Raw genomic sequence first — 11,946 nt, forward strand, 5'->3', positions numbered from 1 at the left:
TGCATTAAATACATAGATTACTTAGGAGAATTGGTGGTTTTATAAAATTGATGCTTCCTTTTAATAAGAAATGACATTCTGTATATTTAGGTATTGTTTAATATCTCAGTCCACTTTTATAATTCTGTCCGTATATTATACATTTCTCAGTATTTTGTTTGATGCTATTTATAAATAAAATGTATTTTTTCTTTTTTCTTCTTTCTTTCTTTCTTTCTTTCTTTCTTTCTTTCTTTCTTTCTTTCTTTCTTTCTTTCTTTCTTTCCTTTCTTTCCTTTCTTTCTTCTCTACACCCAACATGGGGCTTCAATTTATGACTCTAAGATCAAGAGTCACACGCCCTGCTGACTGAACCAGTCAGATGCCCTAAATAAACTGTATTTTTCTAATTTTGTTGCTGGTTTGTAGAGATGAAGTTGGCCTTTGTTTTCTGGTTTATTTCTGAGACTTCTGCAAAATCTCTTTCTAAATATAACGTCTGTTAGAGAATCTTTTGCATTGTTTCCTTATAGGCAGTCATAAGATCTGCAAACGTCAGTTTCATTTCTTGTTTTCCAATGCTTTATATATTTTACTTGCTACAAATTTTAAGGACTTGCACTTACTATTTCATCATTTGGTATATTCTTTCCTATATTTTATAGGTACCATTCATCTGTATAAGGAAATTTCCTTCTACTCACAGGCTTTTAAGGTTTTTTTCTTTTTAATAATTGGATGTTGAATTTCATTGAATTATTTTCTGCCTATTAAATTGTGCCTTTTCTTTTTAATCTGTTAATGTAGTTAATTATATTAACATATTTTATTTTTTAAGTCTTCTCTAATGTTTATTTTTGAGAGAGAGAGAGACAGAGTGTGAGCAGGGGAGTGGCAGAGACTGAGAGGGAGACACAGACTCTGAAGGCTTCAGGCTCTGGGCTGTCAGCATAGAGCCTGACGTGGGTCTCGAACTCAGGAACCATGAGATCATGACCTGAGCCAAAGTCTGATGCTTAACCTACTGAGCCACCCAGGCACCCCAATATATTTTCTTTTTTTATGTTAATTTTTTTGAGAGTGAGTGCTAGTGTGTGGGGAGGGGCAGAGAGAGAGGGAGAGAAAGAATCCTAAGCATGCTCTGCACTGTCTGTGCAGAGCAGGACTCAGGGCTTAATCTCATGAACTGTGAGATCATGACCTGAGTCGGGCACTCAACTGACTGAGCCACCCAGGTGTCCCTAAATTAACATATTTTCTAATGTTGGAGGAATCTTATCTTCTTTGACTAAAATAAACTTAGTTATAATCTTTTTTTGTTGTATCTGGTTTGCTAGAATTTTGTTTTCAATTTTTGTAAATATGTTCATAAGTTAGATCAGCCTGAAATTATTCTTTTACATATAGGCATTTTCTTATTTGGCATCATGGCTATATTAGTTTTATCAGGTAAATTGGAGAAAGTACAGTTTCTTTTTTAAAATTTAAAATTTTGTACATTCAGGCATGTATAAAATATATTCTAGGTTTGAATTTAGTAAAGTGTATCCCCTCCCCAGGTCTCCCAAGAGATGAGAAGGTAAATTGATGTATGGAACACTATATTGCCCGTTAGCACCTTCAGTGACACAGTGCTGTGTCCAGGAAACCATGAAATATGTCCATGAAGGGTGTCCTTTATATATAACATGACTTTTTCTTGCGAAAATACAAAGGAAAGTAGCGTAAGCTCTAACAATTTTCTAAATACTCACCTTGCCCTTTTTTTTCTTTTCAAATAAAGGATGACTCTTTAGTATATATTGTAGAAATAGACTGGGTTATGTTGGTTGTGCTTTTCTCTGAAAAGGAAAGATCAAAGAAAAATAAAGCTAAAAAAAATAAGATTAAGTACATCATGATATGATGCTAATTTAAAGTTAGATCAATCTCTGTTCACTGATTCTTGTATGATCAGATGGGATTTTTGGGAAGGATAAGACATTTAAGAGCCTTACAGTCTGAAGAAATGAACATCATTGGTATAACTCTTTCTAAGAATTATATAGATCTAGGAGTGCCTGGCTGGCTCAGCTGGCCAGCAGATGACTCTTGATCTTGGGGTTGTGAGTTCAAGCCCCATGTTGACTGTAGAGATTACTTAAATAAGTAAATAAACTTAAAAAGAGTTACATAGATCTAGGTCTCTGGGACAGAAGCCAACAGTGATGACCCATTACAACTTCAAGCAATGTATTTTTAACTCTAGGGATACATCACTATTTATAGAGATTAACCTCTTTTAGCTCTTGTTGGTGCTGTTGAAAAGAGGAGTTTAGAGACATCCAAGAAAGATGACTTACCTACAGATGACTTTGTGTGCCTATTACTCAAATCATGTGTAGATTTTAAATGTTTATTTATTTTGAGAGAGAGAGAGAGGGAGAACCAGTGAGGGAGGGACAGAGAGAGGGAGAGAGAGAATCCCAAGCAGGCTCTGCATTGACAGCAGGGCTTGATCTTGCGAACCATGAGCTCATGACCTGAGCCGAAACCAAGAGTCAGACACTTAACCAACTGATCCACCTGGGCACCCCTCAAATCATATGTAGATTTTGAACATAAAACAAGAATGTAGCACTCCCTTCCTCAGTACATTGGTATGCTTGTCATATATTGCCACTTATGTATATATTAAATCATTTTTTAAAGTTGTATCTTAAAAACAATAAAATTTAAAATGAAATTCCAATACAATTATAATAGAGAATCAAAAGCAAAAAAGTAATAGGTGATCTGACAATACACTGAATAGACTGTCTAATGGAACACTCTTTATTATGATTTTGTGGACTTACACAAAATAACCACATAGCATAAGATAAGGATGATTGAAAAATTAAAATAACCATTTCTTGAGCTTTATTGTGTATAAGGGTCTGTATATAATACCTTAGAAACTGATAATTTCTTGCCAATATTCTAAGATGAGAAAATAGAGTTTTAGTGGGGTAAATAATTTACCCAAGGACGTAAGTGTTAGGAATTGGATTTTAGGACCTGGATTGAAAGCTGGATTTGTCAGACTTCAGAGCTAATGTTCTTAACCAAAATAGTTTGGAGTTAAGTCTACAGGGAAGATATAAAAACATAAAATTAGCCAATGATATCATGGAAAAAGTGGAAGTTTATTCTCACTTAGGGAAAAGAATTTTCTTGAATGTTCTCAAACTCTTCTTTTCAGTTGTACTAAGAAAAGCCAAAAAAGGTTAGTCTCTCTAGATAGTGCTGTACATGTACAATGATTCTTACTTAAAGAACACACACACACACACACATGTGTTTATAGATAGATGGATAGATGGATAGATAGATAGATAGATAGATAGATAGATAGATAGATAGATGAAGGGGAGGAAGATTAGAATCTCTGGGGAATCAGAACCAATAGGAAATTCATAAAGCTATAATAAGGAATCATTTTAATGCAATAATGGAGAACAGTAAGCCCCAAGATGTACAGTCCACAAGCTAGAGAACCAGATGAGCTGATGGTGTCGTTCCAGTCCAAAGGCCAGCAAACTTGAGATCTGGGAAGAGCTAATGTTTCAGTTTGATTCTAAATGCAGGAAGAAAATGTATGGCCCAACTAGAAAGCAGTCACGCAGGAGAAATTCCCTTTATTCACCCAGACTTTTGTTTTATTCAGGCCTTCAATTGATTATATGAGGCCCACACACACATTAAGAAGGGCGATCTGCTATATTCAGTCATTTACTCACAAGTCAGTTTACTTATTTAAATGTTGAACTCATTTGAAACCACCCTCACAGAAGCACTCCACAATATTTGACCAAAAAATATATCTTAAAAATAATAACCCAAGGGCACCTGGATGGCTCAGTCAGTTAAGCATCCGATTTTGGTTCAGGTTATTATCTCATGGTCTGTGAGTTTGAGCCCCACAGTGGGCTCTGTGCTGACAACTCATAGCCTGGAGCCTGCTTCAGATTCTGGTCTCCCTCTCTCTCTCTGCCTCTTCCCTAGAGCCTGCTTCAGATTCTGTGTCTCCCTCTCTCTCTTTCTTCCCCTCCCCTGCTTGTGTTCTCTCTCTCTTAAAAATAATTTTTAAAAAAGAGTCTGGTTTTTTGTTTGTCTCTTTTTTCTTTCTTTGTTTTGCTTCTTAAATTACACATGAGTGAAATCATATGGTATTTATCTTTGACTAACTCACTTAGTGTTACATCCTCTATATCCATCCATGTTGTTGCAAATGGCAAGATTTTTTATAGCTGAGTAATATTCCATTGTATATATATGTACCACATAAGTACACATATACATATAAATAAACTAACTAAATATAAATATGTATATATACATATAAAATACATATAAATATATGTATATATACATATAAATAAACTTTTTATAAGTTTATTTACTTATTTCTGGGAGAGAGAAAGAGCGTGAGTAGAGGAGGGGCAGAGAGAGAGAGAATCCCAAGCAGGCTCTGCATGGTCTGCACGGAGCCCAACTTGGGGCTCGAACTCATGAACTGTGAGATCATGACCTGAGCTAAAATCAAGAGTTGGACACTTAACCGATTGAGCCACCCAGATATCCCACCACATTTTCTTTGTACATTCACCTATTGGTGGACATTTGACTTGCTTTCATAATTTGGCTATTATAAATAATGCTGCATTAAACATAGGGGTGCATATATCTTTTCATATTAGTGTTTTCATATTCTTTGGGTAAATACCCACTAGCGGAATTACTGGATCATTGTATTTTTAATTTTGGGGGAGTCTCCATACTGTTTTTCACAGTGTCTGCACCAATTTGTTTTCCTGCAAACAGTGCACAAGGGTTCCTTTTTCTCCACATCCTCGTCAACACTTTTTGTTTCTTTGTTGTTGATTTTAGCCATTCTAGCAAGTGTGGAGTGATATCTTGTTGTGGTTTTTACTTTTTTTTTTTTTTTTTTTTACTTTTCCCTGCTGATGAGTGATGTTGAGCATCTGTTGGCCATCTGTAAGTCTTCTTTGGAGAAATGTCTCTTCATGGGTTCTGCCTGTTTTTTAAATTGGGTTATTTGTCTTTTGGGTGTTGAGTTGTAAAAGTTCTTTATATATTTTGGGTACTAGTCCTTTATTGGATATGTCATTTGAAAATATCTTCTCCCATTCAGTAGGTTGTCTTTTATTTATTTATTTTTAATATATGAAATTTATTGTCAAATTGGTTTCCATACAACACCCAGTGCTCATCCCAAAAGGTGCCCTCCTCAATACCCATCACCCACCCTCCCCTCCCTCCCACCCCCCATCAACCCTCAGTTTGTTCTCAGTTTTTAACAGTCTCTTATGCTTTGGCTCTCTCCCACTCTAACCTCTTTTTTTTTTTTTTCTTCCCCTCCCCCATGGGTTTCTGTTAAGTTTCTCAGGATCCACATAAGAGTGAAACCATATGGTATCTGTCTTTCTCTATATGGCTTATTTCACTTAGCATCACACTCTCCAGTTCCATCCACGTTGCTACAAAAGGCCATATTTCATTTTTTCTCATTGCCACATAGTATTCCATTGTGTATATAAACCACAATTTCTTTATCCATTCATCAGTTGATGGACATTTAGGCTCTTTCCATAATTTGGCTATTGTTGAGAGTGTTGCTATAGACATTGGGGTACAAGTGCCCCTATGCATCAGTACTCCTGTATCCCTTGGATAAATTGCTAGCAGTGCTATTGCTGGGTCATAGGGTAGGTCTATTTTTAATTTTCTGAGTAACCTCCACACTGCTTTCCAGAGTGGCTGCACCAATTTGCATTCCCACCAACAGTGCAAGAGGGTTCCCGTTTCTCCACATCCTCTCCAACATCTATAGTCTCCTGATTTGTTCATTTTGGCCACTCTGACTGGCGTGAGGTGATATCTGAGTGTGGTTTTGATTTGTATTTCCCTGATAAGGAGCGACGTTGAACATCTTTTCATGTGCCTGTTGGCCATCCGGATGTCTTCTTTAGAGAAGTGTCTATTCATGTTTTCTGCCCATTTCTTCACTGGGTTATTTGTTCTTCGGGTGTGGAGTATGGTGAGCTCTTTATAGATTTTGGATACTAGCCCTTTGTCCGATATGTCATTTGCAAATATCTTTTCCCATTCCATTGGTTGCCTTTTAGTTTTGTTGGTTGTTTCCTTTGCTGTGCAGAAGCTTTTTATCTTCATAAGGTCCCAGTAATTCACTTTTGCTTTTAATTCCCTTGCCTTTGGGGATGTGTCGAGTAAGAGATTGCTACGGCTGAGGTCAGAGAGGTCTTTTCCTGCTTTCTCCTCTAAGGTTTTGGTTGTCTTTTATTTCTATTGGTTGTTTCCTTTGCTGTGCAGAAGCTGTTTATTTTGATGTAGTCCCAATAGTTTGTTTTTGCTTTGATTTTCCTTGTCTCAGGAGACATTATGAAAAATGTTGCTATGGCTGATGTCAGAGAAATTACTGCCTGTGCTCTCTTCTAGGATTTTTATGGTTTCAGTTCTCACATTTAGGTCCTTAATTAATTTTGATTTCATTTTTGTGTGTAGTGTAAAGAAGTAGGTCCATTTTCATGAGTTAATTTTTTATGTGAATTGAGATAGAGGATCTGATTTCATTCTTTTGCATATATTTATCCAGTTGTCCTAGCACCATTTGTTAAAGATATTTTTCTTTTCCCCATTGAATGGACTCATCATCCTTGTTGAAAGGCAATTGGTCATAGAAGTTTAGGTTTATTTCTGGATTCTCAGTTCTATCCAATTGGTCCATAGATCTATCCTTGTGTCAGTGTGCAGTGTTTTGGTTACTGTAGCTTTTTGTTTGTAAGTTTTGAAACTGGGAGGTAGATCTTCATACTCTGTTTTTCTTTTGCAATTTTGTTTGGCTATTCCGGGCCCATTCCATATGAATTTGAAGATTGGCTTTTCATTTCTCCAGAAAGGCCATTGAAATTTTGATAGAGGTTGCATTGAATCTGCAGATTGCTTTGAGGAGTTTTGCTATCTTTTAACACTCCTAAGTTTTCCAGTCTGTGCACATGGGATGTTATTCTGTTTTTAACCCCAACTGGTGAACTGCAGTTGAATTGTCACTAACCACCCTGAGTTGGTGTCAGACTCCACAGGTTTTAGCTAAATGTTTACCTCTCCCTACTTTAGACCCACTGGCTACAAATCTTGTTATGGAGAAGGGGTTCCCGTGACCACCCTCGCTGCCAGGTTTAATAATTTACTAGAATGACTCTTGGAATTCAGAAAAGCACTATTCTCAGAATTAAAGTTTTATTATAAACCATAAGGATACAAATCAGGAATAGCCAAATGAAGAGATACATAAGCAAAATCTGGAAGGAACCCAACTATGGTTTCTGTAGAATTTCCTTGTGGAATTAGGGTACATTACCTTTCTGGTTCATCAATGTGTTTATCTGCCAGAAAGTTATATTGAGCTTCAGTGTCCAGGCTTTTTATTGGGGTTCCACTGTGACATGAATGCTTAATTACTGCCTGTATAATTGATCTCTGTCTCTAGCTTCACTCTGCTCTCCCAGAGGTTGGGCTGGCTCAGTCTTTCTGATGACCGCCTCCAATGCTGAAGCTACCTATACAGGCACAACATGAGTTACCTCATTAGCATAAACTCAAGTGTGATCCAATATGAAAGACACTTATATCACTTAGGAAATTCCAAGAGTTTTAGAAACTATGATCTAGAAACCTGGGACAAATACAAGACTAATTCTTTATTAGATAACAGATATCTTCTTATTTATTAGTGGTTCCTTTTCTCTTGGATCTTTTAGCTTAACTTAATTAATGATTTGAAAAAGATCTTTATATTCTGGATACTAGGTTTTTGATAAAAAAATATTTTATAAATATCTTCTCTCCGGGCACCTTGGTGGCTTAGTTGGTTAAGTGTCTGACTTTGGTTCAGGTCATGATCTCATGGTTTGTGAGTTCAAGCCCCACGTTGAGCTCTGTGCTGACAGCTCAAAGCCTGGAACCTGCTTCAGATTCTGTGTCTCATTCTCTCTCTGCCCCTCCCCCGCTTGTGCTCTGTCTCTCAAAAGGAAATAAATGTAAATAAATATCTTCTCTCATTCTAAAGCTCATTACTCTTTATCATGAATTTATTCATAACTGAGGTATGAGTCATGTTTACTTTGCTGTACAACTTTATTTGCTATGTAATGTTGCCTGTTTTGTTGTATGTGGTTGTCCATTTAACTATCACTAATTCATACTCAGTCTTTTAGAAAATAAATTTTTGGGAAATTTGGCATTTCCTGTGTTTAGACAGCCCTCCTACAATCCTTTGTTCTTCTCTGCCCACTATTCTACATTTTGCCTACTTTTTGAATTCTGTTCCCCTCTTCTTTGTTCAGTTTTTATTTCTTGGATTTCATGCCTTCCTGTTTCTTGGTTTACTCTAAGAAAACATGAAATTATCAAAATTGTTTTTTTTATGTAGGTGGCATGTAAAAATGGATAAATGTGTTAAACTTGTGAATTCTAGTATATCTGAAAAGGGCTTTTCAACCAGTATATTTGTTCTTTCACAGGACATGAATTCTACTTGAAATATTTTTCTTTAGAATTTTAAGGTTATGACTTCTGGTTTAGAATATTGTTGAAGGGCGCCTGGGTGGCTCAGTCGGTTGTGCGTCCGACTTCAGCTCAGGTCACGATCTCACGGTCCATGAGTTCGAGCCTCGCGTCGGGCTCTGGGCTGATGGCTCAGAGCCTGGAGCCTGCTTCCGATTCTGTGTCTCCCTCTCTCTCTGCCCCTCCCCCGTTCATGCTCTGTCTCTGTCTCAAAAATAAATAAACGTTAAAAAAAATTTTTTTTTAAAAAAATAGAATATTGTTGAGAACTTCAAAGCCATTTTGATTTCTGCTCTTTTATTGATGCCCTGTTTTTACTCTTTGGAGCCTTTTAAGTTCTTTTCTTTGTTCCTAGTGTCCTGAAACCTAATGTAAAACATATCTTAGTGTGAATCATTTTTATTTTTTATGCTAGGTATCAAGTAAGTCCATTAAATGTGGAGATTCATGTCCTTCAGGTCTGGAAATTTTCTTAAATGCTATTTTCTAAAACAATCTGTAATTTCTGTTTTCTTTGAAAAATTTCTAATATACAGCAAACTTGAAAGAATATTTCAGGGGCGCCTGGGTGGCTCAGTCAGTTAAGCGTCCAACTTCGGCTCAGGTCATGATCTCACTATCAGGAGTTCCAGCCCCTTGTCAGGCTCTGTGCTGATAGCTCAGAGTCTGGAGCCTGCTTCAGATTCTGTCTTCCTCTCTCTCTGCCCCTCCCCTGCTCGCTCTTTTTCTCTCTGTCTCTCAAAAATAAACATTAAACAAATATTTTTTAAAAGGAAGAATATTTTAGTGTACCCTATGTAGTCATCACCTAAAATCACCAATTGTTATCATTTTGCCACATTTGCTTTGTCTTTCTAAACACACAACACACACACACACACACACACGCACACACTTTTTTCCCCCTGAATCATTTGAATACAGGTTGGGGACATCTGGACACTTTACCCTTAATGCTTTTAGTATGTATCTTCTAAGTATAAGGACATTTTCCAAACAATAACAATGACATAACAAATCTATGAAAATTTACATTAACTCATTAATATCACCTCAAACATTTCATGTTCAATTATTTCCAGGGGTTCCCCAAAGTGTTTTTTGTTTTTTTAGCTGATGTAATTTTGTTTTTTTGTTCATTTATTTGGTTGCTTGTTTGCAATCCAATCAAGATTCATGCATTATTTTTGTTGTTGAGTCTCTTTAGTCTCTTTTTTTCACATTAAAAAAAATTTTTTTTTTATTATATGAAATTTATTGTCAAATTAGTTTCCATACAACACCCAGTGCTCATCCCAAAAGACGCCCTCTTCAATGCTTTAGTCTCTTTAATCTAGAACAGGCTCTCATTTTTTTTGTTTTGTTTTGTTTTAATAGGACACTGAGTATTTTAAAGAATTCAGGACAGTTTTCTTATAGATTGTCTCAACAACCTCCATTTCTCTGATGGCTTTCTCCTTTAGAGATGGCAATCTCCTTTAGATTTGGCAAGCATGCTGTGTAGGTGATAAGACAGTGTACGTTTTATTGCATTACATTGGTGAGGCACATAATAATGTCAGTTTGTTGCACTATTGGTGATAGCCAGATTTTATAACTGAAGGTTAGAAGTGGTGAATACTAAATCTTCCCAGTACAAAGGTATATTTTTCCCTTTATAATTAGTAAATAATCTGTAGAGTGATATTGTGAAACCAGTAAATACTCTTTTTCTCAACAACCATTCACTTTCTAGTTTTAGAATTTACTGAGGATCCTAGCCTTTTGCAGGATAAATCATCCTTTTCCTTATTTTTTGGGTTAGGTTTTATCATTTTTTGGTTTGTTAAGCTAGTCTTAATTTGTCTTCATGCTTTCCCACTTCAAAAGTTTTTGTTGTTGCTACCTCCTCTTTACTTGTCTTTGACCTTGTGGGTTTGGTCCTTTTTAAAAAAAATCCATTTCATTCATTTCAGTGAGTCTGTTAAAAGGGCAGGAAAAACTGCATGCGATCCACTTGTTCTCTTTGAGAGAAAAGTGTATTCTCTTTCTAGAGAAATCTTGTTTTTAGAAGTTTATTTTCAAACTAACTTATTTTGAATTTTGAAACTAACTTACTACATTAGGCATTCACTAAATGTACTTTGCTCTTTTTGTATGTGCCAGGGTTCAAGTTGATTAAAGTAACAGACATTGGTTATCCTTCCTTCCTGAAGTTTGGCTCTACTGTAGCAGACGGACATTAAGCAAACATTCAAATATGAAATTTGCAATTGTAGGAGACAAATGTGTAATCACCCATTACCAAACAAAACACAAAGAATGGAAGAAAACAAAGTGCTTCGTGAGATAATGGTGAGACGTGCATAGTTAAGATTGAATATTCAGAAAAGATTTTTATTAGGATATGCCACTTAGCAGAGACCTGAACAATGGCCAGGAGCTTGTAAGGCCAAAAGAGGTGGCAGTGGAGACGGTGGTATGGATGGTTATTTAGGGCAGATGAAATCATGGCATGTGTGTTTGGTGGGAGGGGAGGGGTGGGGTGGGTTAAAGTTTAGTGCATTTGAAGAACTGAGAAGACCAATGTAGCTGTAGTTTATTGTTAAAAGGAAATAGGTAGCAAGTTGAAGAGGCATGCAGGAGGCAGGTTGTTAAGGAATTGTTAAGACCAAGTTAAGGACTGTGGGTCTTTTCCTAAGAACGGTGGGAACCACTGAAGCATTTTGAACATGAAAGTGCCAGGCTGAATATCACTCTGGCTGTTAGGGGTGGAAAACTAGCAAGGCGGACAGCTAGATAAAATGCTACTTTTGTGTCCAAATAAAAGATAATTTTGGCCTGGATCATCTATTGACAGTAGAGAGGGAAAGAACAATTTCAAGACATATTTAGGCCAACCTCAAACAAGATTGCTGTATGAGTGTTATAGGAAGAGAATGGAGCTCAGATGTTTTCACCTTTTGGGGCTTGACATATTTGCTTAGGGACTTAATTGGTATCTTAAATCCATTCATTTTCCTAGTTTCTTTTCTGGCATAGAAGTCTTACAAAATAATAGCTACTAAACACTGTGCAGTTACTTTATACAACTACATATATACATTATGTGTGATTTCAGAATTATTCAATAATCATTGGAGCTGGGGTTCAGAATACTTATCTGCATCTTTGAAATCTGCCAATAGTACCACATTACCTCTATCTGCTATTCCTTTCTCTCAGATTTTAAAACTAGATTCTCAATTACAGTAGCTTTTGCTGTATCCCCTTTTTTGCTCTCCCAAGCTTAGCTTCATAGACTTCCTACACAAACATGGATTTTATCAAATGGCATAAATAAGCCACATTCTAACCACA

General features: G+C 36.3%; 1 protein-coding gene across 7 annotated transcripts in view; it reads left to right on the top strand.

Moving 5' to 3' along the window:
* The window catches only part of LOC106974722 (zinc finger protein 345), a 171,767-nt gene that overhangs the window by 121,617 nt on the left and 38,204 nt on the right, over positions 1-11,946 (top strand). Inside the window, exon 2 of one of the 7 annotated variants that reach the window (XM_053210216.1) lies at positions 10,753-10,941. The exons of the other annotated variants lie outside the window; for them this stretch is intronic. The gene's annotated coding sequence lies outside the window, so the exon portion shown is untranslated. The remainder of the gene's footprint in view (positions 1-10,752; positions 10,942-11,946) is intronic. 7 annotated transcript variants of the gene reach the window in all.

Source organism: Acinonyx jubatus, chromosome E2 (genome assembly GCF_027475565.1).
Source record: "Acinonyx jubatus isolate Ajub_Pintada_27869175 chromosome E2, VMU_Ajub_asm_v1.0, whole genome shotgun sequence".
Lineage (NCBI taxonomy): Eukaryota > Metazoa > Chordata > Mammalia > Carnivora > Felidae > Acinonyx > Acinonyx jubatus.